A 24,878-nucleotide genomic window follows, 5' to 3' on the forward strand; every position below is an offset into this window, starting at 1 on the left:
AATACGTGCCCTAGGTAAAAGAGTCTACGGCACTTTCCTTGGACAAATATGCCACATCAAATGGATTTTAGAAATCACATTTTCCCCACACATTTATTACTAAATAGTCTACATCTTAATTATATTCCATCACTCCTGGTTATATCCCCTTGTACAACCCTAAACTATTAGTCTCCTTCCTTCACGTTTACATCTTGTAAACACTTGGTAGAAAACTGTCATGTTCCCACTGTCTATAGATAGCTTCAGGGGGTAGCCAAGTTAGTCTGTACAGGATAAATTACAAAAAAACAACAAATGGTCTGGTAGCACATTATAGACTAACAAAACATATAGATGGGATCATACGCCACTCAAAACTCCAGTCATCTGAAGAAGTAGGTTGTGCCCACAAAAGCTCATGATACCATCTACAGGCAGTCCCCGACTTACGCGGATCTGACTTACGTCGGATCCGCACTTACGAACGGGGCTTTCTCGCCCCGGAAGTCGGGGCGAGAAAGCCCCGTTCGTAAGCTGCTCCGGTGCCCCTGGTCTGCTGGAGACCGTCTCCAGCAGACCAGGGGCACCGGGCGGGTTCCCGCGCTTCTGAGGCTTTGCCAGAGCAAAGCCTCAGAGGCGCGGGGAACCGCCGCTGCTGCCGCTTCAATCTGGGTGCCTGTGGTCTGCTGGGGACCGTCCCCAGCAGACCACAGGCTCCCGGACTGAAGCCGCAGCCGCGGGGGGGTCCCGCGCCTCTGAGGCTTTGCCAGAGCAAAGCCTCAGAGGCTCTGCTCCCGGTGTCCCTGGTCTGCTGGGGGGGGGGGGCAGCTAGTGTGCTCCCCCCCCCCAGCAGACCAGGCTTTTGTTTTGGACTCTGGGGCAGAGCAGCTGGGGCGCTGCCGATTGGTCCTGCAGCGCCCGCTCTGGGCACTACTGGACCAACCCGGCAGCACCCCAGCTGCTCTGCCCCAGGTCCTGATTCAGCCGCTGCTGGTCAGTTTCAGCAGTGGCTGAATCAGGACGCCTGGGGCAGAGCAGATGGGGTGCTGCTAGGTTGGTCCAGTAGCACCCAGGAGCGGCGCTACTGGAGCAACCCAGCAGCACCCCAGCTGCTCTGCCCCAGGCATCCCCAAGTCAGCTTCTGCTGAAACTGACCAGCGCTGACTACAGGAAGCCCCAGGCAGAGTTGCTCTGCCCCGGGCTTCCTGGAATCAGCTGCTGATCAGTTTCAGCAGCAGCTGACTTGGGGACGCCTGGGGTTCTTAAGTTGATTCTGTATGTAAGTCAGAACTGGCGGTCAGTTTCAGCAGTGTCTGAATCTGGACGCCAGTTCCGACTTACATACAGATTCAACTTAAGAACAAACCTACAGTCCCTATCTTGTACGTAACCCGGGGACTGCCTGTATATGTTTTGTTAGACTATAAAGTGCTACCTGACCATTTGTTGTTTTTTTATCATTTGTCTACAGATAGTACAAGTTCCCAGAAAAAAGCCAAAGTTCCTCCAAGCCAATGGCTGATCAGGCTGATGCAGTTAAGGCATCTCAGTTTCAGAAGACAATATATTTTGGATACAATCATAACCATTTTAAATACCAACATGTCTGCACTGATATGGCTATTGAAGTGGGACTCAGTGACTCTAGCACACGTCTGTTGCTATGGTCAGAGACTTTGCCTTCTAAAAAATAAGCGCTAATTATCCTGATCTTGCAGAGTCATGGGGATCGGCTTAACTTTATGCATTGTGCACAGCTCCCTTGAACTACTCCCATGTCAAGTCATTGCAGAATCAGATCATGGGTATGTTTACATATTTGGCAAGTGAAAATATTACATCCTGCTAAGCCTACTTCAAGTCTGAATACTGGGAATTACACTGAAATTGACTTTATAGGACTTCTGATTTTTATAATAAACTCCACATAAGAAATCATAAGGTTTTTCAAGATTTTAAAAAGAAGTATAAAACCGGAACAGACTCAGACGCCTTTACTTATGATTTGGGAGAAATTTAAATCTGTTTGGTCAGAAGCAAACATTCTATTTGCAGAGTAATTTCCATTCCACCACCTACATCACATATTAGCTTCCTGTGACAATTCTACAAAGTTAATACACTGACAGGAATGTTTTCCGAAACAAGCAGCTTTAAATGACTATTGCGAAATATGCACAGAATGTGAACTATGGACTTGTAATTGTGAATGTTCACACTAGAATCCTGGCTCTAAGGTTACATTCCTCCCAGACCGGGAACAGAAAAACACTATGTGAACTGTTTCTAACAGTTCAAATTATAAATATCGAACAGTCACAATGACCTGTTGATAAACAAAGAGTGGTCCTGTGGCACCTTAGAGAGTAACCAAAATATACAGAATCACGAGTTTTTGTGGGCAAAACCCACTTCATCAGATCTCAGAGTAAAATGAGACACAAAGAATGGATACAACAAGCAGATGAAGGAAGCACGAGTTAACAATCAGACAACAGTATGTGAGCACCTTGAAAATGTGGATAATTTGCCACTCAAAAGAGATTACCAACCACAAATATCATTATGTTATACTATTGTAGAAAGGCAGAAGCAGCACCATTGATATAAAGCCACGAGCACTGGCTTCTGCCTGTCCCCCTTTCATGTAAATGTGTAACAGCTAAAAATCCAGTGGTTACACATTTACACAAATACACGTTCGTTAACATCTCTATTATTAAGTAACTATAAAGAGTTATAAGATGGTATCACTATAATTTGGGTTACTGTATTAACTGCAATGGGAAGTTTGCAAATGGGAGTTTCTTGAAAATGAATCAGAGTAAAATACTCAGAATGTGTATTATACATGATTAGATGGAATTTTGGAAAGGCCTGTTAACAAATTAGCTTAAATAAAAATGTGAATATAACTTTTTATCTAAAAATGCCGAGAACCTGAAACACCCCATAAAAAAGAAAAGTTGTTAATTAAAGGAAAGAACAAAGAAGTGATTACAGTACAACACTCACTTAAAATGTCTCTAGAGGAAAAAGAGTACAGTAAACTTCCGATACTCCGGCACCTTTAGGACCCAGGGGGTGCTGGATTATCAGATATGCAGGACTATCAGAAGGGGGGGCTATGAGGGGTCTGGAGTGAGGTGGGAGGGGATGCCATCCCAGGCCCCTCATAGCCCCCCCCTTACGATGGTCCGGCTCTGCCGCAGGCATCCCTGATTCAGCCGGTGCTCTGTTTCAGCAGTGGCTGACTTGGGGACCCCTGGGGCAGAGCAGCTGGGGTGCTGCCGGGTTGGTCCCGCAGCGCCGAGGGGCGGCGCTACGGGACCAACCCGGCAGCACCCCAGCTGCTCTGCCCCAGGCGTCCGGATTCAGCCTGCTGGTGAAACTGACGCTGCTGGTCAGTTTCAGCAGCGGCTGAATCCCGACGCCTGGGGCAAAGCAGCTGGGGTGCTGCCGGGTTGGTCCCGTAGCGCCGCCCCTCGGCGCTGCGGGACCAACCCGGCAGCACCCCAGCTGCTCTGCCCCAGGGGTCCCCAAGTCAGCCGCTGCTGAAACAGATCAGCGGCTGATTCCAGGAAGCCCGGGGCAGAGCTGCTTTGCCCCGGGCTTCCTGGAATCAGCCGCTGATCTGTTTCAGCAGCGGCTGAATCGGGGACCCCTGGGGTAGAGCAGCTGGGGTCCTGCCGGGTTGGTCCCGCAGCGCCGTCCTTTGGCGCTGCGGGACCAACCTGGCAGCACTCCAGCTGCTCTGCCCCAGGCATCCCCAAGAGCAGCTGGGGTGCTGCTGGGTTGGTCCCGCAGCCCCGAGGGGCAGCGCTACGAGACCAACCTGGCAGCACCCCAGCTGCTCTGCTCCCGATCAGTTTCAGCAGCAGCTGAATGGGGGAAGACTGTCCGCTGCCCCAGCACTTCCGGGTTCCTGATGGTGCCGGACCATCAGGAGTCCCGGAGCATTGGATGCCGGACTAATGGAGTTTTACTGTATATAGATCAAACTTTCTTTTCCTACCCCACAAAATATAAACATGGAGAGATGAAACAAAAATACAAAAGCAAGACTAATATTAAAATAAAAACCATCATAATAATAAGGAAGAAGTGATGGGTGATTTCAATATAGTTTTAAATACAGTTAAGACAGCTCTGACATATAGAAAATTAAGAATGGCAGTCAGTGAAGAGATCCTGGAAAACAATGTAGGATATAAATGCTGGAAAATGGCAACATGACATAAGAATATTTTTTACATAAATACTAATGCTTTGTTTAAAATCTGTTCTAGAAGTCAGTCTAGCACTTGTATTACTCTCGATTAAGAGCCACAAGCATCCTCCAGATAAGACGACATCGGGGTCTTTGTACAAGCATGTCCATTAAACTGGCTCCCTAGCCTACCAAAACATCCTTTTTATGGTTTATCCTTTACTTTACACATGCCTCTTTAAGCCCTCATTCCAGCAAGGTGTTGAGCATCTTCTATGCCCATTCAAGCTAGTGAGACAAATCACAGGATTGAGTTAACAAATGCATATACTTTATTAAGATATTGAGTGAGCATAAATTTGTTTACAATATATGCACATTGTAAGCAATGTCAAGGTAAACATTTGGGTTAATTCCAAGCTCTACTGACTAATCAAAACAACTATTCTAGAGAGGCCAATGCAACATACTTGCAGATTGATAGATTTTTTTTAATTCCCTTTTGGAATTAAAAGAAATTCTTTCACTTTAGCATTTCTTGGCCTAATAAAATTGCTCCAGAACTTTGATTACTGTTTGGTTTCTCCTGAAAACATGATTTTGTGCATGGACTTAAAGGAATGGGAAGTCAGAAGAGTCATATGAGGTGTTTGCTGTTTGTTTTAGTGAAATCCTGGCTCTACTGAAGTCAATGGGATTGCTGCCAAAGACTTCAAGCAGGGCCATGATTTCTCCATGTCAGTTTTAGATCCCTCAATGACTGTCTTTCTAACAAGACAATGAATACAATTTCATATTCACAATACCACATTCAGTTTCAGACTAAATATGCTACGTAAAAAGAAATACTCACAATACAGGGACAGGCTGCATAAACAGTGTGAAACTACCAGTTGCAGTTGATTTCTTCACAAAGTCAACTTTGTCCTCAGCCAGGCTGTCGTGCCTGGAGATTGGTATAACAATTGTACACAAATTTGGCCTGGGGAGTTTCTATCCAACTGAGCTAGGTGGGAGGGTTTGTTATTTTAATGCCTGGCTGATGATAACTTATCAGGAACTTCTCAAAGGTCGAGTTCAACACATTTGCAGAGCGAGAGATGCAAAGAATACAGAACAAGTTTGTAAATACCAGAGTTCTTTATTCCCCTTATAGTGGGTCCTTATGAGACTTACTGGCTCAGAATCCCCTGCTTTTCCCCCATACTCTGAAACCCTATTCTTGGTCATAGTCCTTCTGAAAAATGCAATACGCAGCTCTCTTCACAGGCAACAAACCCCAGCCTCGAAGATAGGTTTTGTCACTACTAAGAAGCAACGTGAAATGCTCCTTTCCCAGGGAAGACCTGCTTGTGTTTGCTGCATTCCCTGCTTCTGCCAACCCAGGAGCAAGGTACTAAGATGAATTCCTGAATTTCAACCCAGCATGGTGTCACCATCACCAATTTTTACAAAAGTTCCATGCCAAACAATAATATTAATTGAGTACCTGATACAACTCCCGCTGAAATTAATGGGAATCCTTCCACTGATTTCAGTGCTGGCTGCGTGAGGTCCTTAAGCAGAGTTCGTTACCTGCTACATTTTAGGGTACCTAATTGATGTAAGTGTATTTTTCATCCATATAAAATTGATTAATAGAAAGGTTGTGCTGAAAATGCCTGGATGAGGATACCTGGGGTCTCAGAGATTCCATAAGCAGAACCTACTGTCTCCAGCAGCCCAACCAAATTTGATTTGGCTTCACCAAGAGGAGGCACATTATCCCACACTCTGAAGGTCAGTATTTTGTTGACTTTAGTCCTAACATATAGAGAGGGGTACTTACACTGTTTTTAATATTAAACTATTGTAGACGTAATACCTGGTTGAATTTAATTTTCATCATGTTCCCAGACACAATAGGTGCACATCAAACAAGCCAAAAAGAAAAAAAAGACACACAAATGCGCCCCTTGTCCTCTTTGTCCTCCACCTCCAGTTCTTGTAATCTAATTCTTAGTATCTAGGTTTGTGTCCTGCTCATGACCCCAGGACAAAGAATCCTTGGATGGTTTTCAGCATGTTAACAGATGAATGTGTTGCTGCACAAGATACCCACCCAAAATGGACTGAAAGCATCAGTGCACTGCATCTGGGAGGGGGCATGGGTATGGGTGTAGGACAGTATTCTGACCTGGAGGAGGGGTGCAGGAAGGAATGCAGGGTCTGGAGAATGACTACAGCAATCTTCCCTCTGGCTTTGACAAAAGTCTTGCCTGCTCATATCCATGCAGCATGCTGCTGCAAAGATCATTTTCCATGTCACCCCTGTCCTTGCATCACTGTCCTTGTTCCCCCTTTTCTACTGCATCTCACACAAGTTATTCATCCTATCAAGGCACGAAATGGCCAAACTACACACTATTTACCACTCGCTATCAAGACATTGATTCCCCATCTAGTCAGTCAGTGATGCCAGCCTCTTGTGATCCTGGAAGCTTGGGAGATACTCCCCGTGAACATCTGCAGCACCACCCCAATATCTTTCTTCAATTGCCTCCAAAAACATGAGACTGTTTAGGCTACTGGTGTGCTGGGAAACAGCCTGACGTGCTAGCCAATACTGTCCAATTGTTTTCTACTCCCCATCTATCTGTCTGGGTCCATCTGTTGTCTCTTGTATTATACAGAGACTAAAATCTTTGGGCAATGGAGCATCTTTTTGTTATGTGTTTGCATGGTCCATGTCTAGGGCTCCTGGGCAGTATACATACACATAATAAATATACTCAAATATTAATTTTGGTGGGCTAATATTGCTACCCTTTTCTACACATGGCTTTTCCTGAATCATGGGAGAAGGGGGAATCACTCAGCAACCTGACTGTGGAATGGATAGTTAAAAGGCACTAGACTACAGGAGAGAAAGTGAACTTAATCATCAGAGCTAACACCATTGACTGCAGTGACAAAGGAATGTACCATCACATCACTGGGCATGATCCAAAAAGGATGTCCTGACTACAGAAGGGGAAGGAACCAGTTGATAATCAACCTACCCATTAACTATGAATTAATCCTGAACCAAGCCTGGCATTTGAATCTGCTGCCACTCCTTCTCTAGAGTGATATTCTTCACCATCACATTATTCTGCTTCTTTTTGCCTTCCATCTAGTAAAAGTCTGTCAATCAGCCAAGATAAACACATCCCTGTAACACTACTGCAATGAAACAGGAAGCTTAAAATAATATCTGAAGCCGCCTGATGCTGGCAAAAGTTTTGCCAAGTTCTGAAGGGCTAATAAGACTATGTTCTATGCTTGTTGCTTCCCAGCAGCTAAGTTGCAGATGAGAAAGACAAACAGATGCCCGTTGCATTTTCTTCCCTCTCTTCCTGTTCTGTTTCCTACTAAAAAACAAAACAAAAACCTCACAAGAAACAGGGTTGAACTTTGCCATTTTTGGGAGGCCTTTAGTAATCTAAACACTTTTTCCCCTCATCTCTCCCACACACACATACAATAAGGAAAGTTAACATCCTGCGTGGCAGGTTGCCAGGGCAGGCACACAACATTTTGGCACCTGAGACAGGGAGCTCAAATGACGCCCCCATGCCCCTTCGCTTGGGCCAAAACTTTGAAAAATCTCAATTCTGCCTTCTTCCTGTTCTACTCCTCTCATGGTACTGCAGAGAGAATACATATGCACCACCAGCAGACACAATTTTCTACATTCTGAGTCCTAGTGGCACCCTCCACCCCCCACCCAGTCTGGCTGCTGAGGTGGCTACCTCAGTTCGCCTCATGGTAAGACCAGCCCTGCAGGTTGCATAAGCTGGAGGAGGCTATGCCTCCCCCAAACACCCAAGCGTGGCCCCACCCATACTCCACCCTGTCCAGATCCCTTTAACAGCACAGAGCAGCTCCTCCCTATAGTCTGGCAAGGGTTAGCCTGGTTTACATCCTACCCATGGTTAACACCTCAATACTAGGAATGTAATAGTACAGTCGATTAACTGATAAGCAAAAGCTTATAGGTTAATGCTATAGACTACACGCATTCCCACCCCACCCCCAGTACATTTTTTAGCAGACTAGCTATCAGCTTGGCTTAGTCCTGACTTGAAACGGATCCGGGACCTATTCCTGCTGCAGCTCTGCATTTAAAGTGTATTAGAGCCAGGCGGGCAAGCAGCCTGGCTCAGTTATGGCTTGCACCAGGTCCAGAAGCTCAGACCCACCCTAGACAGGGGCTGCTGCCACCCTGTGCTGCTGCCTCAGTATCAGAGGCAGCAGCACAGGGCGACAGGCAGCCAGTCCGTGAGGGGAGTTGGTTTTTAAACTGGCTCCCCTCACAGACCAGGTCCTGCCTGGCACCCCATGCTGCTGCCTCTGATACAGAGGCAGCAGTGCGGAGTGGCCATGGGCTCCACAGGAGTGAGGCTGGAGTGCATTGGCTGCCGGCCCCGCCCCCGCCCCCGGGGACTATAGAAAAGTCAACTAACCGATAAAAATTCTTGGGGTTACTCAACTATTCAATTAACCAATATTTAACATCCCTCCTTAATACCATCTCAGGAACTGTAATTTCCTTCTAAAATAAGTCTCAGTAAATAAGGGAAACTATTACAGGTGCCCCCCCCTCTTGTCTGGCACCCTCGGGACGTGAATGGCCCCAAACAATGAAGTTTGCCAGATGAGGAGAAGTCAAGGCTCCCTACCCCGCTGTAGGTTCTGCTCCCGGGTGGGGCTGTGTTGCTGGCTGCTGCCTCTAGCCCCGCATCATGCCAGGCCTGGCCAGGGCTGCGTCCCCAGTCACACCAGTCCCAGACAGGGGTCGGCCCCGCTGCCACCATGATGCCAGTCTGGGCTGCGCACCCAGCTGACTCCAGCCCTGGCTGGGGCTGAGCTCCCCGCCATTAGCCCCAGCTGGGACTGTGCTCCTACACCGTGTCAGTCCCAGCTGAGGCTGTACTTCCCACTACCCTAGCCCTGGCTGAAGCTGCACACGTGGCTGGCAGCCTTGCTACCTCAAGCCCTGGCTGGGGCTCTGCTCCTTGCCAACAGCTCTGGCCAGAACTGTGCTCTCCCCCACACTGGCCCCACTGGGGCTGGGCTCCCCACTGACCGCCCGGTCCGGGGTAGGATTCTGAACCTGGTCAGCTGGAGTTCACCGGTCCAGCAATATCCATTGTCCTGCTGGACCACGGATGTTGCTGGACCAAAGAGTCTTGGATTTTAGAGGTTCAACCTAGAAGAATTTTGTACATTTCAGATGCTTTCACAGTTTGGCTCTTTGTGTTGTTCCAGCAGAAGCAAGCCAGTGAACATAATATAAGAATAGCCATGGTGGGTCAGACCAATGGACAGATCAATTTAACCCAGTACCCTGTCTTTTGACAGTGGCCAATGTCAGGTACTTCACAGGGAATGAACAGAACAGGGAATCATCAAGTGTCGCCTATTCCCGGCTTCTGGCAAACACAGGCAAGGGATACTTCACAGCATGATTTTGCATCCCTGCCCCAATGGCTAACAGCCATTGATGGAGCTATCCTCTATGAACTTATCTAGTTCTTTATTAAACACTGTTATAATCTTGGCCTTCAAAATGCCCTATGGCACAGAGATCCAAAAGTTGATTGCATTGTGTGAAAAAAACACTTCCTTCTGTTTGAAATTAAGAGACAACAGGTTTAAAATATTCAGTGACCTCAAGTTCTTGTGTAACTTCCGTATTTACTTTCTCCCCACCAGTTATGATTTTATAGACCTCTGTAATAGTCTGTGAGAACCCCAGGACACACACATACGTCTAATTTGTAAACAAGGGTTTTAGAACTAACTACAGCAACCTTGTCACACTGATGACTCATATTTAATTTGTGGTCTACTATTACCCCTCTAGACCGTCACTTCTCATTCTGTAGGCGTGAAACTGATTGTTCCTTCCTAAGTGGAGCACTTTGCAGTTGTCCTTGTTGAATTTCATCCTATTTACCTCAGACTATTTCTCCAGTTTGTCCAGATCCTTTTGAATTATAACTCTATCCTCCAAAGGGTTTGCAATCCCTCCCAGCTTGGTATCACCCACAAACTTTATAAGCATACACTCTATGCCATTATCTAAGACACCGATGAAGATATTGAATAGAACTGGTCACAAAACTGATCACTGCAGAGGCCCCACTTGTTATGCCCATCCAGCATGACTGAATCATTGATAACTACTCTCTGGAAATGGTCATCCAACCATTATAGTAGTTTAATTTCCCTAATTTGTTAATGAGACGGTCATATGAGACCATATCAAATGCCTTACTAAAATCTAGACACGCCACATCTACCGCTCCCCTCTTATCCACAAGACTTGTTATCCTATCAAAGGAAGCTAACAGATTAGTTTGACATGATTTGTTCTTTACAAATCCATGCTGACCATTACTCATCATCTTCTTATCTTCTAGATGTTTTCAGATGGATTCCTTAAATATTTGCTCCATAATCTAGTGGCTTCCTGTTCACTCAGTGCTAAAGCTATTGAACAACTGTCAGAACTGGGAAAGTGTAGGTTAGTTTGTAATGCAAGAGCCTAACAAAGAGAAATGTCTTAGCAATTTGCAAAGTAACCAGCTATAAATGCTCCTGAGTCTATTTAAACCGATCCAGACTACTGAAACACCCTCCTTCCCCCCATATAACAGGTTTAGCTCCTTAAGGGGCTTAGCTTTTAACTCACACAACCACCTGGCAGATTTTGAAGTACAAATAGTGCATTCTGATCTTGTGCTTGCTAAGCAGCCAGGAGCGTGCTGACTATATGCTATCAAGTGTAAGGAGCACTAGTATTGCAGATCTTCCCTCTGAATGCTAGGAGTTTCTACAAATGTAACAAACAAAACAATTTCTTAACCAGGACAATTAAAATAAAAGAGGCAATTAAATAGTTAATTTGACAATTAAACATGCCTATCTAGACATTTAGATTCTTTTTCAGCACTGACAGCTGGTGGTGAGAACCACTTGCACCGTCTATGTACCTATCACTGCCAATGCAGTTGGATGTTAATCAGGCGTGGAGCAGCTCTGACTTGTCCAAAAATGTCTAAAAAAATATTTTGATTTCTTGACTCTCTCAGTGTCAGATGGTAACTTTCTTTACACAATTCGTTGATGATCAAAACCTTCCAGAGAAAGATAGCGGATGAGGAAAGCAAGTGTCTAGAGGGGAGCAGTTGACAGATCACAGCATGGCATGCCTACCCAATAGACAGGAAATGCCAGGTTAATGTGGATATTAATGTTCACCTCTGCCCATTTCAAATATGCATTATAATACAGTCTCAAAATACATAAGCATATGCCATTTCCCCCCATAGGAACCATGTCGTCTTATTCATTGCATAGCATGACGCTCAGGGGAACGGGCTTGTTCAGTCTTTATCATCACTGATCGACATGAGGTCCTTGCATCATTCACTGCCCACCAATCAACCCCTTTGCTGAACGGAGACAGGATTTTTTCGATACATAACTGTCCAATCAACTCAAAGAGGCAGGTGTCTTGTGGGACAAAATGTATTTAACAATTTATATGCACAGTAGGTCAGTTAGAATCATAGAAGATTAGAGTTGGAAGAGAACTCAGAAGTCATCTAGTCCAACCCCCTGCTCAAAGCAGGCACAACCCAACTAAATCAAGTTATGTCCATGCCATTAAGATTGACATTTCCAGAACAACGCACACATACTCTGCAACCTAACTGTTCTTCTAGCAAAGAATTAAGAGAAATACACAAAGAGGCGAGAGTAATGACCAGATCATCCTCCATTCATGTACTCTTGCACAATAAAAAGAGAATTTTCTCTGTGCTACCTTCAGCTTGTAGGCAGAGTGCAGATTGGAACATTGCTGCAGTTCATAAGATACTTATTTATAAACAGAAATCATAGCAGGTGCACCAAGGTTGTCTTCTAAATTCTTATAAAATTCAGCCAAATCAAAACAGATTGTCGCTCAAAACCAAAAAGACACAGGGAGGCTGGCCTCTTTAAGGGGAGATGAGTACAGCCCCGTTGTAACACAGTTACAGGCAGAAAGAATGAGTTAAGCCATGTTACAGGAAGTTCATATGGCTAAATAAGGCCTTCTAAGGTGAAAAGAAGGCAGATGCTTGGAGAGCCAGAGGTAAGCAGGCCCATAAGCAGAGGGGGTGTGGAGGGTATGAAAGCTCTGCCCCCCGCCCCAAGGTCCTCCAAGTAAGCATGCTCTGGCCTGCCAGGGGAAGGCAGGCGCGGCATGCTTCCCGAGCCTCCCTCCTCTATGCTCTGACCAGCCGGGGAAAGGCAGGGACTGATTTCCTCGCTTACTTGGGAGACCATGGGGATGCATCCACACACTTGCCGTCCACATTTACAAAAAAAGCACCCCCCCCCCACACACACACACACACAGAAATTCATGCATACCAGCCTGGTAAGAGAAGGGAGACGCCCTCTTAGGAACTGCTACTTGACAGAGTGTGAGTCTGCTTAATAGAAAGCCTCTGCAGGACATGACTAAGAACCTTGCACCAAGGATTGAGAGCCAAGAAAGGCTGGGGGGGGGGGGGAGGTTCTTGCATTTCCTTTTGAAATATGCTAATAAATGCAGCCCCCACAAGGGAGCATCATGCAACGTGTTAAAGCCTATGCTGAAGTTATCAGGAGCCCACGAAGAAACTGAGGCAGTGGCTAGCCCAAAGCTCTCAGCCTGCATCGAGCACCACTGCCTGAGAGCAAACATGGTAAGTTACTCACAAATGGAAAGCTCTTAAAAAGGGAACACTTATGCAATTTTACCTGCTGGCATTGCTGTCAGGAACAATACATTTTACATTTTTCCTTCACTACTCCGACAACCAAAAAAAAAACCTCTTGTTTGACCGCACTCTTTACAGGAGTGGAGACGCAATATAAGAAGTAGCTGGCTGTTTTTCATTCAGAGAATGCAAAAATACTAGTCAGCTACGCATATACCTTTATTTCCAGTTCTTCACTGCAAGGTCACACTACAAAAATAGAGCCATACAAAAAGACTTCTCTGTAAACGTGATTCAGTCTCATTTTTAAAATATTTTGCTTTTTTCATGCTGAGAGTTACTGTATGTGTGTCTCCCCCGGCACAAACCCAAAGGTCAAGGTACACAGATAATCATTCAGGCATATCAGCCAGCATGTATGTCAGGTGAAACCAGGTTCTGTCGAAACTCCATAAATAGATACTGCTGAACTAACAGGGGAATTCCAGCAGAGGCAAAGCTCAAAGATGGGAGTACAGCACTTAAGTATATATTCCTTTGCTTCTGTTTCTATGGCGATACACAAATGCGTGTGGGGGTGCAAAACGGTTACGTATTCTACAGTAAAAGTGTAGTTCTTTGAGGTGCTATCATCAATGTGATTCCCACTACAGGAGCACATAATGGCAGGGCAGTTGTGACCCTCCCTCAATTCCCTTGCAGTTTGAAGCCCCTGACAGCTGAGGACCAACACAGGGACTGAGGTGGGTCATAGGATCCCAACTGACAATAACACTTGTAAGAACCACAGTTACTTCAAAGGGTAAATCACCATTTTCCCCTCTTTCAGCATGAGCCACTGTGGATCCCATTGTAAGTAACTGGCAGACAGCAGCCTCTCAGGATGGTGGGATATGAAGGGTTCCTGATGCATCAAACAGTAACCGTGGTACTATGCTCATGAACACAGTGGCATTTACCCTCGTAGTTAAGTCCAAGGCATGGTGTTTGACAAAGGTCAAGTGAGTTTCTCCATATTACCGATTTCTGATACTGGCACGTTCCTGAAGCAGGCAGAGGATATTGCTTGAGCTCTGGTGGAGTGATGTTCAGTGGAAGAAGCATGCCAGGCAGCTAATACCACAGATCCAGATGCTGTGTTACCCACTTCGATGTTTTCTACGGAGGTAGGGATGGACTTTTGGAACATCTAGCTGTGGCATTAAACAGCAGGGATAACTTTCTAACTGGTTTGATTCTGTTACTATCATAAAAAAGGGTCCCGGGAACCACAAGGGGGGTAATTTCTTTTATCCAATTATCTAGTGTGGTTTCAGTAACAAGACAGATGGACTGACTGGCTCACATGAAGTTCTAAGACCATCTTAGGAGTAATCTTCAGTAAGGTCTTAGCACCACCTTGTCCTTATGGAATGTTATGTGGGGGATGGGGCCATACGCACTGGAATCTGTCACTCTTGTAGCTGAAATGACAGGCATTGGAAAGACCAACTTCAGAGTGAGGTGAGGAAGGGACCATTCTGAGAAAGGCTTCAACAGAGGGCCTCTGTGCTTCAGGAGGATGAGTTCCTGGCAGGTGCAGGTTTTCTGATGGGTAAGTGTGTAATAGCCCCTTGAGGAACTTCATTGCCATTAGGCGAAAAAAGATCAGGAATGACAGGCTGGGCAATGCAATGGAGCATTAGTATGCAGCTCGCTCTATGGGACCGGGAAGTGCTGAGCTATGAACTCAGCATAAGCCCATTGAACAGCAGCTAGCTTCTCAGACCAGACAGAGCTACTGGGCACTTATGGAAGGACTCTCTTCTCTCCCGCTACTGAGATCCAGTAACATCTGAAACACTTCTCACAAGGACTTTAAGAGGGAAGGGGAAGTACCAGCACCTAGGGTCCCTGTAGAAGACAGGGTAGAGAGAAAAAAAGCAGCAAGCTCCAATCAGCTCCCATAAAGGGGAGAGATGTTCCTAGCTCTGCTTTCCCTAACATTAGCAAGGAGGAGAATGCAAAGTTAGTGAGTACACCAGAATCAAGAGAGGCAAACAGGCTAGCACTGTTCCTAGCCCCTCCTCAGACACTGGTAGTAGACTCATCAGATGCAAGGATTAAATAATACGTTAAAATATTTAGCACTTAGTATTTTTCATTGACAGAGCTCAAAACCCTTTATAATATCACTGTGCTTAGTTTGCAGATGGGTTCACTAAGGCAGAAACATGTCAAGTAAGTATGTCAATATTGCCCAAGATAACCCAGCAAATCAGTGGCAGAACTAGGAACGTAATCCAGGTCTCCTGAGTCCCACACAGACAAGCTGGACCCAAGGAGACAGAAAATGTTGATCTCCAAAATTTCTGATCCAAAATTACTCCTGGGGGAATTCTAAGTCACACAGCATGTGCAGAATTCGTGTCCCCCACAGAAAAAATGACTTCTGCCAGGGAAGCCAAGGGAAGACACAAAGAGCAGTCACGGGTCCCTCCGTGGAGTGCAGACAGGCTGGTTTGAGTGTCCAGAGCAGCCAGAAGAGACGTAACTTATTATTGGGACGGGGCAGTTATGCATGTGAGAGAGACTGTCTCTCTGGCTTGCTATTGCTGAATGCTCAGTGGGGAAGGGCAGGGCTTTGAGGTGTCTGAGGAGGTAGGCATAGGACAGGCTTTGTCCTCTCGGGCAGAGCAGAATTTAGCAGCCTGCCTGCTCAGGGAATTGTTCCTATTGCCTTTGTGAATTCCCCCAGGAGTATGAAACAGGTGTAAAAGTTTACATTGCCAGAGTGAGATGAAGAACAATACGCCTTAACCATGCTTATAATACGTCAGTGATTAGAACTGGTCTGAATTTTTGGACTGAAAAAAATTCCTATCAAAATGTGTCCCATGAACTGTTTGCCTCTGACATTTCTGAAGATGGTCAACAGCCAATATCAATTGTGCTTGATTTCCCAGCCCTCACTTGCTCTCCAGTTGCCTGTGATGTAACACTGAGCATATGGCTGCATGTGTGCGCGCTGACTAAGAACTAGAAATTAAGGGTCAAACTTAGCTACATTACAGTTAGACAGAAGGGGTTGGGGAATTTCCTCCAGTGCTCCACGCTCTCATTCTTCAACCACAATATTGTAGTTCAAATAAATTACCAAAACGATTAAAACCAGTGTGATTATGCTGTGCTATTTTGAGAAATAAAATATTCAGAATTTTAAACTATTGAGTGCAGAATTTAATATTTTGGCACAGAATCCATCCCCCCTGCCTCGGAGTAAACTGCTTTTACTGGAATTCAAAGCACCTTCACATTTTAAGAAAATACAAAAATGAACCATAAGGAAAATATTAAAAATGCAGACTTTAAAATAATCTCAAAATCACATACATCGAGGAGAGAATAGGAAACACTTTACTGATAATTTCTTTTCTGTTCACAACATCTCCCACAATTGTGGGCATGTGAACTGCTTTCTTCTCTCTGCCGCTCACAAAAGGCAGGTCAGCATTTTGGTACTGCAGTGCTACACTGGAACACCCCCCTTCTTCCACTTGCTGTTAGACAAGTTATTGTCATTAACACATATTCCAGAAGTGATAAAACAATTATGTACATTAGACCAAGGAAGACTACCCTATTCTAACAAATCCTCTTAATAGCCAACCATTGGATTTGAGCCATCTTGGGTGGACAGAACTGTGGGAGATGCTGCTAGCAGAAAGGGAATTATCTATCAGAAATTCTCCATTCTGTAGCCCAGCATCTCTCTCAGCTTTGGACATCTGGGAAGTAGCAAGCAAAGTCCAGATACAGGGTGGATTATGAAACAAAAATTCAGTAGGAAAGAAGCACAGAAGTTTGTGAGTTCATTCAAAAGTTTGATTTCTGTATCATTTTTTGAGGAATAAGGGATCTTGCGCAAAAGGGGATTTTTGCGCAAAATGGCCCTGTCTCCACCGCGTTTTTTTCCACAAAAACCTCTTCCGCAAAAAGGATCAGAAGAGAATATTCAAATGAGTGCGAGAAATGCTAATGAGCACTTCATTTGCATTTCCTCTTTTGCAAAAAGAGACAGTGTAGACAGAGCCTAGGTATGTGGGTTACAGATGCATTTGCTCATTCCTAAAGATCTTATGAAGTGCACCGCAATCCCTGTCACACAAACATCTCAAGATTTGCAGGTTCCATGACACAGTCTAACCCACCTAGTGCTGGAAGTCTTGGAAGCATTTAGATCCTGGCATTTCAGGTGAAGGCTGAGGAGGGAGAACATTGCTCCCAGTCCCCGCTGCTCAAAAAACTGGACACAGAAGTTTGGAAAGGAAGGAAGGAAAAAGAAGCCTCCGTGTTCTCTGGTGCAGAGGCAGAGACTCTGGCAGCAATCAGGAACAGAGGGAGAGTGACCAAACTGTATGGTGCCAAAACTCTAATCTGCCTCCACAAGCTGAAAGAGAAGAGAGCAGTCCAAACATCCAGAATTGTGGGGGGCGCTGAGCTGCAGAAAAGGCCTATCTCCCTGCTACTGGAACTTAGCCTCTATAGAACATCTATCATACTCCCTGGTCTAGCTCCAATTACCCCCCAAAATAGTGTTTCTGCAACTTCTCTTGAATGACTAATTTCACAGTCTAATACAGGAGTTTTCACACTACGGGTCGCGACCCAGTACTGGGTCATGGGATGTCAGACACTGGATCTCCATTGCTGCAGGGGGATCAGGTGAGCTAAGGCAGCTACCTGCCTGTCCTGGCACACAGATTGTGCTACACCCCAGAAGCAGCCAGCAACAGTCCCAGCTCCTAGGTTCGGGGCGGGGGGGAAAGGGAGAGCGCACAGGGCTCCGCACACTGCCCCTGCCCTGATCACTAGCAGCACACTCCCATTGGCTGAGAACCTACTGCAGCATGGTCTAAAGTGCTAGAAGAGGCAGAAAGCTGCCTTAGCACCCTCACCGCACTGCTGACCGGAAGCTGCTCAAAGTAAGCCCTTCCTGCCCCAGCCCTGACACCTCCAAAGCTAGGGCCCCCTCCGACAGCCTAAAGCTCTCATCCTCAGCCCCACCCCAGAGCCTATTCTCTAGCCAAATTATGTTGGGTCACAGGCATCAACAATTTCCTTCAACTGGATCATGAGAAAAAAAGTCTGAAAACCACTGGTCTAACAGAGGTGTCATATTTCACCACAATATTCAACCTAATTTTTCCCTCTCAGTTCCATTTTATTCTCCTAATTATGCCCTTTCAAACTACTAGACTATTTCATTCTTTTGCTTACACTTTGCAAATATATATGCATTCTTCAGCCCACCTGTAGTAATATTTTAATCCAGGGGTGAAAACAACAAATTCTCTACAGTTACTGTCCTATCACGGAGTGGGGAGGGGGGGAAGGAAAGAACTTTGGGCGGGAAGGGGTTGTGATATAACAGTAGATATAAGAAATTAAGTGTGTGGTGCAGTGCGGGGGACTCAGAGGAGAGGGCTGAGGTGGAAGGGTTCAGGAGGTTAGGACTGGGGTGTCTGAGAGGCCTGGGATGTGAGGGGTTCAGAAATCAGGGTTGGGGGTATGAGGAGGGGCTCAGAGCACAGGGCTGGAGAGTGGATAATCAGAGCAGGGGGCTGGGAGCGTGTGGGGGCTCAGAGTGGGGGTTATGAGGGTGCAGGATTCAGGGCAGGAGGCTGTGTGTATGTAGGGGTGAGTGTGGGTGAGCAAGGGTGCTATTTTGAGGGGGAGTGGGTTGCAGCCACACATACTGGGTCTCTGTTACTTTTACTGCTTCCTCTTACTAGGGAACAAGGGGAAAGTGCAGAGCCTGCTGCATTCCTCTTGCTTCCAGCTGCCTAAGGGAGGGGCAGAAGAGGAACGCGGCAGACTCTGCACTTCCACTTGCTCCCTAGTAAGAGGAAGTAGGAAGCATTAAAAGCAACAGGGACCTGGTATCCCAGCCATCCCCTTTAGCCTGCCTGGCTGCGTGCTGCTGAGCACAACAGCCTGCAGGAAGCCAGGTGGGGAGTGCCCCACCTCTTCCACTGCAGCTGAGTGCCCCAGCCCGCCAGCCGGCTTCTTGCCAGAGTGCCACACCAAGGCGCACTGGCTGACTTTCATCTCCATTTTAATCATTCCTCATAAATCAATCTCCCCAGTCACCTGATAACTCGTGCTGCAGTTTGAAAACTCTTTAGTTTATCAGTCTATTTCTTGTACTCAAGGTCCTACAACCTAATGCCGTATACAAAATAGTGTTATAGGTGTGTTCACACTGGAGCGAGGAAAGACTAATCTTTCTTGCTCTGTGACATGATGCCCTTGTGCATGGCAGCCCAAATATTGCATCTGCCTTTTACTACCATGGATTGCTGCAAACTCTCATTTACATTTGGTCTCCATTAGCCCCCTACATCTCTTTCAATATTATCTTTTTACAGATTTCTCCTTCTCATTTAACTTCTGTATTTATTATTATTTACTGTCTCCCCGATGGACTTTTCCAAGTTGAATCTCATTTGAGAAGTGGGAGATTCACACTGTCCATCATATTCCTGATCTCTCTAGATGCTTTTATAGTATTCCTGTGTCTGCACTGGTATGTGCAACGCCTCACAATTTGTGTCTCCAATGCCAAGTTCTGCCTTACTGGTGCATTCATGCAGACTCCCTTTTTCCCCCTCTCACCAGCACGAGCTGTAGGCTGACACTCCCCTCACCCTTTTGTCCATCTTGTGGTGAGCTTATTACTACTGTTGTAATAGTTCTTGACTTAACTGGGACAAGGAAAATTGTTCTGCAGTCTCTCTGTCCTAGCTGCTAACCTGCTCTGTATTAAGTATCCAAGGTGCTGAGAAAATATACTGCATCCCCAGGCAAATATTTAACATTCCTTTCAAATTTGTGTTTTAGGAATCATCCATATTTACTTCAGAAGCCCACAAATCACTAGTTTTGCTGCTACAATTGCCTAACTTCTTTAGGGTTAAAAACTTCTTAAAGAAACGTAAAATTAGAAAAAAAAAACACCTATGCTAGGTCTGTAATATTAGTAATTACTAATAATGTTAAATAAATGTAACAGCAGTCAGTCTGAAAGATCCTAAAGAGTTGTAAGTCTTTATCCCTCACTAAAATGCAGCTATTTCTTAGGCAAGATGTTGCCACTGTTTACCACAGCATACAAACATTTAGAACAGTTTAGGACAGGAAGTGAAGAATACTGGCTAAGATTTTCAAAATATGGGATCCTAAGTCCATATTTAGGCCTGACTTTCAGAAGTGCTCTGCACCCAACCACTCCCATTCAATTATGTGTTTTATATCTTAGCCAGCATGTCTAACTGAAATGGAAAAGGAAGGGTAAGTAGCCTGTCTGAATGCAGTCACCAACTAGAAGAACTTGGCCAAGCCACTGCAGATTTCACATCTCTGCTGTTCTGAAGAGAATCATGGGACACGTAGTCAAGAATTTAATTCCGTGTCAACCAAAATATAGCGGTTCCTGAAGCTCATTTCTACTACTGCTGAGCCCACGATTTTTATTACAATCCATGCATAATTAGTCTGTGAAATTCATTGGTCTGAGATAAGAGCTTGGTAAGAGTAATCTATATGGATACACAAGAACATCCACAATTACATCTAAACCCTCCTGCTTCAGAATATAAATCGATCACTGGCTGTATTTTATTTTCTGTTCGTTCCCAATTTTAAGGATTTTAAATGGGTGCTTAACAATTGGCTGCCTACAATCCAAACAGACTGACTAGAACAGTGTTTCTTAAACTGTGTTCCGCGGCACGAGGCAGTCAGAGGTGTGCCGTGGAGAACACAATTCAAAATGGCCACCCTTAAAGGGGCAGGTGACTTTTTTTGGCTCAACAAAAAATCCTTGATGTTCCCCATAAAAAAAATTATTGTTTGGTGTTCCTTGGTCTTAAAAAGTTTAAGAAACACTGGACTAGAAGTATACCCTAAGAAACTGCAAGCTCTACAGTGTTTTTATCATTATTTTGATTAAGTTTAGCTTACTCAGATGTTACTTTCCATACTCAAGGAAACTAATTTACAATCTTGAATAGTGAACCTTCTCCTATAACTAGTATTGCCTATGATGTTACCGTTTATATACCATTGACACAGCGCTCAGAATGCTAATTCTATTTAAAAACATTCTAAATACATTTCACAGTTCAAGCTACAAAATAACTTCTCTCATGAGCTTACAGGAAAGTGTATGCAGCTTTCTTGGAAAAAAATTAATATTTTCAAGCACAATATTGGAACACAAAAGTACACTGTAGCCCCTTTTCAATGAATACTCAGTAAAGAAATACATTTTCAGTGTTCCAAAATGAAAAAATATAAAATTGATCTGACTGAGGCATGATACCATTAAATAAAAGGCATTTAATTAATCATTATTAAAAAGAATCACAGAGACATTAGAGGAAAAGATTTAGTCACCCAACATTTTCTTTCTTCAAATACCAAGGCCAACAGAAAGCACTCCTTCAGAAAGCCAAAGGCAATGTGCACTAATGTGAGGGTCTACGTATCCTAATCACTCTGCATGATCAAGACCCTGAAATGTTGAAGGGCTCACCTGCCAGAGAGAGCAAACAAAAATAACCCCTTACCTTCCTCAAGACACTGTGGGTTCCAGTGGAAAACTGTGAACTGGCTCATTTTTGAAAGATTTAATGGTCCATGTGTTTCTCTGGATTAAATCTGTTTGGTACTCCTCCCAGAAATTCGTATTCTGGAGATCTGTAAAGAATGCTAATTTAATGTATTTATCTCCAATGAAACATACACGGTTACATACACATTGCACTTATTCTGTTTTCTGATTGGATCCATAAAAATTCATCTCAAATCAAATCAAAGTAGACAATTATTCAGTTCAGAACGACAATTCTGTTGGGACAAGAAGAGGTTTTCTGTTAACCCTGTCATCTTCATGTTTGCATATTCTATAATTAGTTTATTACAGTTGCATGCTGAGGCCTCAAATGGGCGCAGGTACCCACAGCATTAGGTGCACTACAAACTGGTAGTAAAAGACAGGGGAAGGCACTTCCCCCAAAGTCTCTCTCAGTTCAGTGGCAAAGGCAGAAACAGAACATTAGTCTCAACACTTGTAGCTCTTGCTGCCTCTCACACTTCATTTGTTTACATATACGTGGCTTTAGGTTTTTAATTTTGAACACTGCAATTTCACATACTGCTAAAAAACTGTAGTGTAGTTCTGCGCCATTTGGTTTTCCTAGGGTCTCCTGGACTATTCCAATGATGCCAGCATGTAAATCTAGAGAGACCATGCTATTTCCATTCACACTACATGGTGATTGTCTTTTGTTTACAGCATGGATAGGACAACAAAATTATAGACTGAATAATGCGAAAAACTGTGCCAAGGCTATCAATAGCAAAACAGTCTCTAGTCATAAGAAGAGTACGGACTGTCACATTTTGCTTGCAGAATAACCTAGTCTGACAGTAATTTAATTTGGCCACACCCAAACCAAGTTAAAGCATAGGATATGTTCCGTTAAGGCCAAACTGTGTTACAAATGGTTATTCAAAAACCTATTCACCAGGGCTAATGCACAGTTTTTTAACAACATTTATCATTATCTGCACAAGCTGAACCAAACTAGTCCTGCCTGCTCAAAGCAAGACCTCATTCACTTCACAGTAAAATGGATCTACATTCTCAAGCAAGGTCCCTACATTCTGCATTTGCTGTTGGGAGTTCTGAGAAAGCTTCACATACCTATTAAATGGAAAATCTTAATACATTAAGTAGAAGAACAATTAATATAGTCAGTGCAGCAACCTCTGTGATATTCAGATGGATATTAAAACTCATTTTATACTGTTCCCACAATTTCAGTTTTCCACATTGCAGCTCTGTCATTTTTAGGTTTCAAAGTTAATAACCTATTAAGTTAAAAGGGCAACTGACACTTCTTGTTTCAGGCTACATAGAAACTCAGGAAGATATTTCTGTCACTCAGTAAAAAATGTTCAAGGTTCTCTGCAGCCAGAAGGCGAGAAACATTCTTTACATTTAAAGTGGAAATTTTAGAGCACAATTCTGCAGTAAGGTATGAATCCTGCAAAGACGGACTCTTAGAATACACAGACCCCTGATTAAAGATGATCTGCAGAGGAAAGAATTGTGTTTTCTTGTTTATTTTATGTAAAGGAGACCAAGAAGCTATTTCCACACTCTACCTCCACTCTACCACACCCAGTTTCTCTTTCCTTTGGCTTGTATTTTTACACTAGAAATTCAGCCCATGATATCCTGGCTTTCCTGGAAGACTCTGAAGACACCAGAAAAACCAGCATTATCACAAGCACCAAGAGTGCATATAACCTGTGTGTGACTTTGAAAAGGGATTTTTAGTCAGATAGTATAAAGAGAGAGTTTTAAACAATATTATGGAGGTGGTCAGTCTAGATCAGGGGTTCTCAAACTGGGAGTTGCAACTCATTCATTGTCATGAAGTACTAGGAGTGGGGCTGACAACCTGAGCCCGTTAAATTAAGTAAAAGAGCCCTATTACAACATGGGTCCCTGCCAGCTCTTTAAATAGCTCTCTGCTGGCTTTTGCCGCAGCTCGGCCAGCTCTTGCCAGAACAGTGAACCAGGGCATAACCGCTTATTTTCACCTCTGCATGGGAATGAACATTGCATCATGATACTGAGCTCACAAATCAAACTGCTAATAAACGGGAATGGGGGTGATGAAGTGCACTGGAAGACAAAACATGTAACGCATCACCCTTTCCCCCCCCAACATCTCTACCAAGTGAAAAGGCATTTCCTAAACATTAATGAAATATGCTTCTCTAGGCCACACATCTCCACTTTACAGAAAGGCTACGTCTACATTGGCCCCTTTTCCGGAAGGGGCATGCTAATTTTTCAGATCGTAATAGGGAAATCCGCGGGGGATTTAAATATCCCCCGCGGCATTTAAATAAAAATGTCCACCGCTTTTTTCCGGCTTTTAGAAAAGCCGGAAAAGAGCGTCTACACTGGCCCCGATCCGGCCCGATCTTCCGGAAAAAAGCCCTTTTCCGGAGGATCTCTTATTCCCTATTACGATCTGAAAAATTAGCATGCCCCTTCCGGAAAAAGGGCCAATGTAGACGAGCCCTTAGAGAAAATGAGGAATAGGGATTAAAATGGTTTTGAGATCCCAGGAAACCCTTGGAAGTGACTGAATAAAACCCAAACCTCCCAACACAGTCTTATGCTTAAAACAAGACCAGCCTTCTGCCTTAAACTGCACCACCTTTTAATTATAAAAAATGAGAATCAAAAGAGGAAAATAACCCAGTTGCAAAAAATGTCTTAGTGAGCCAGAGCTTGTACTAATTTTTTGGGGGGCCCGAGTCCAAAGGACACAATGCAATCTGTCACAAAACATTGTTTCTCTCAGTTCCTCCAACCCTAGGCACGGGGGATGTAAGTATAAGCTTATCAGATAGTCAACTAGTCCCTTGACTAGTTGATTCTCCCCCTCACCCTCGCTGGGGGGAACCGGCATGTAAGCCAGTTCCCCCCAGCACCACTTCCACAGAGGGCAAGACAGACTGGGGGGTAGTGGGGAGTCTCGCGCACAGTCTCAGCTGTTGTGTGTCTGCTTTTTAAACGTATTAAGAGCTGGTAGGCTCTTAATACAGTTAAAAGGCTAGTGAACAGCGAAGGAGACCCGGTGCGAGCCAGGAATCAGCTGTTCCTGATGGCTCTTAATACATTTAAAAGGCAGAGCTACAGCGGGATTAGCTCCTAGGGCTCCCCCGCTTATTGACTAATTGACTAGTAGAGAGAAATTCCACTGACTAGTCAATTAGTTGATTAAACAAAATTTAACATACCTACTAGGCACAAGGGTAAATGCAGGCATCAG

General features: G+C 44.6%; 1 protein-coding gene across 7 annotated transcripts in view; it reads right to left on the reverse strand.

Moving 5' to 3' along the window:
- The window catches only part of MAP3K13 (mitogen-activated protein kinase kinase kinase 13), a 91,325-nt gene that overhangs the window by 60,893 nt on the left and 5,554 nt on the right, over window positions 1-24,878 (reverse strand). For 4 of the 7 annotated variants that reach the window (XM_075937355.1, XM_075937349.1, XM_075937350.1 and 1 more), the window contains exon 2: window positions 21,588-21,717. The exons of 2 other annotated variants lie outside the window; for them this stretch is intronic. The gene's annotated coding sequence lies outside the window, so the exon portion shown is untranslated. Of the gene's footprint in view, window positions 1-5,045; window positions 5,361-21,587; window positions 21,718-24,878 lie in introns of those variants that run through there. One more of the 7 variants, XM_014573902.3, reaches the window with a different exon arrangement.

Source organism: Pelodiscus sinensis, chromosome 10, assembly GCF_049634645.1.
Source record: "Pelodiscus sinensis isolate JC-2024 chromosome 10, ASM4963464v1, whole genome shotgun sequence".
Classification (NCBI taxonomy): Eukaryota; Metazoa; Chordata; order Testudines; family Trionychidae; genus Pelodiscus; species Pelodiscus sinensis.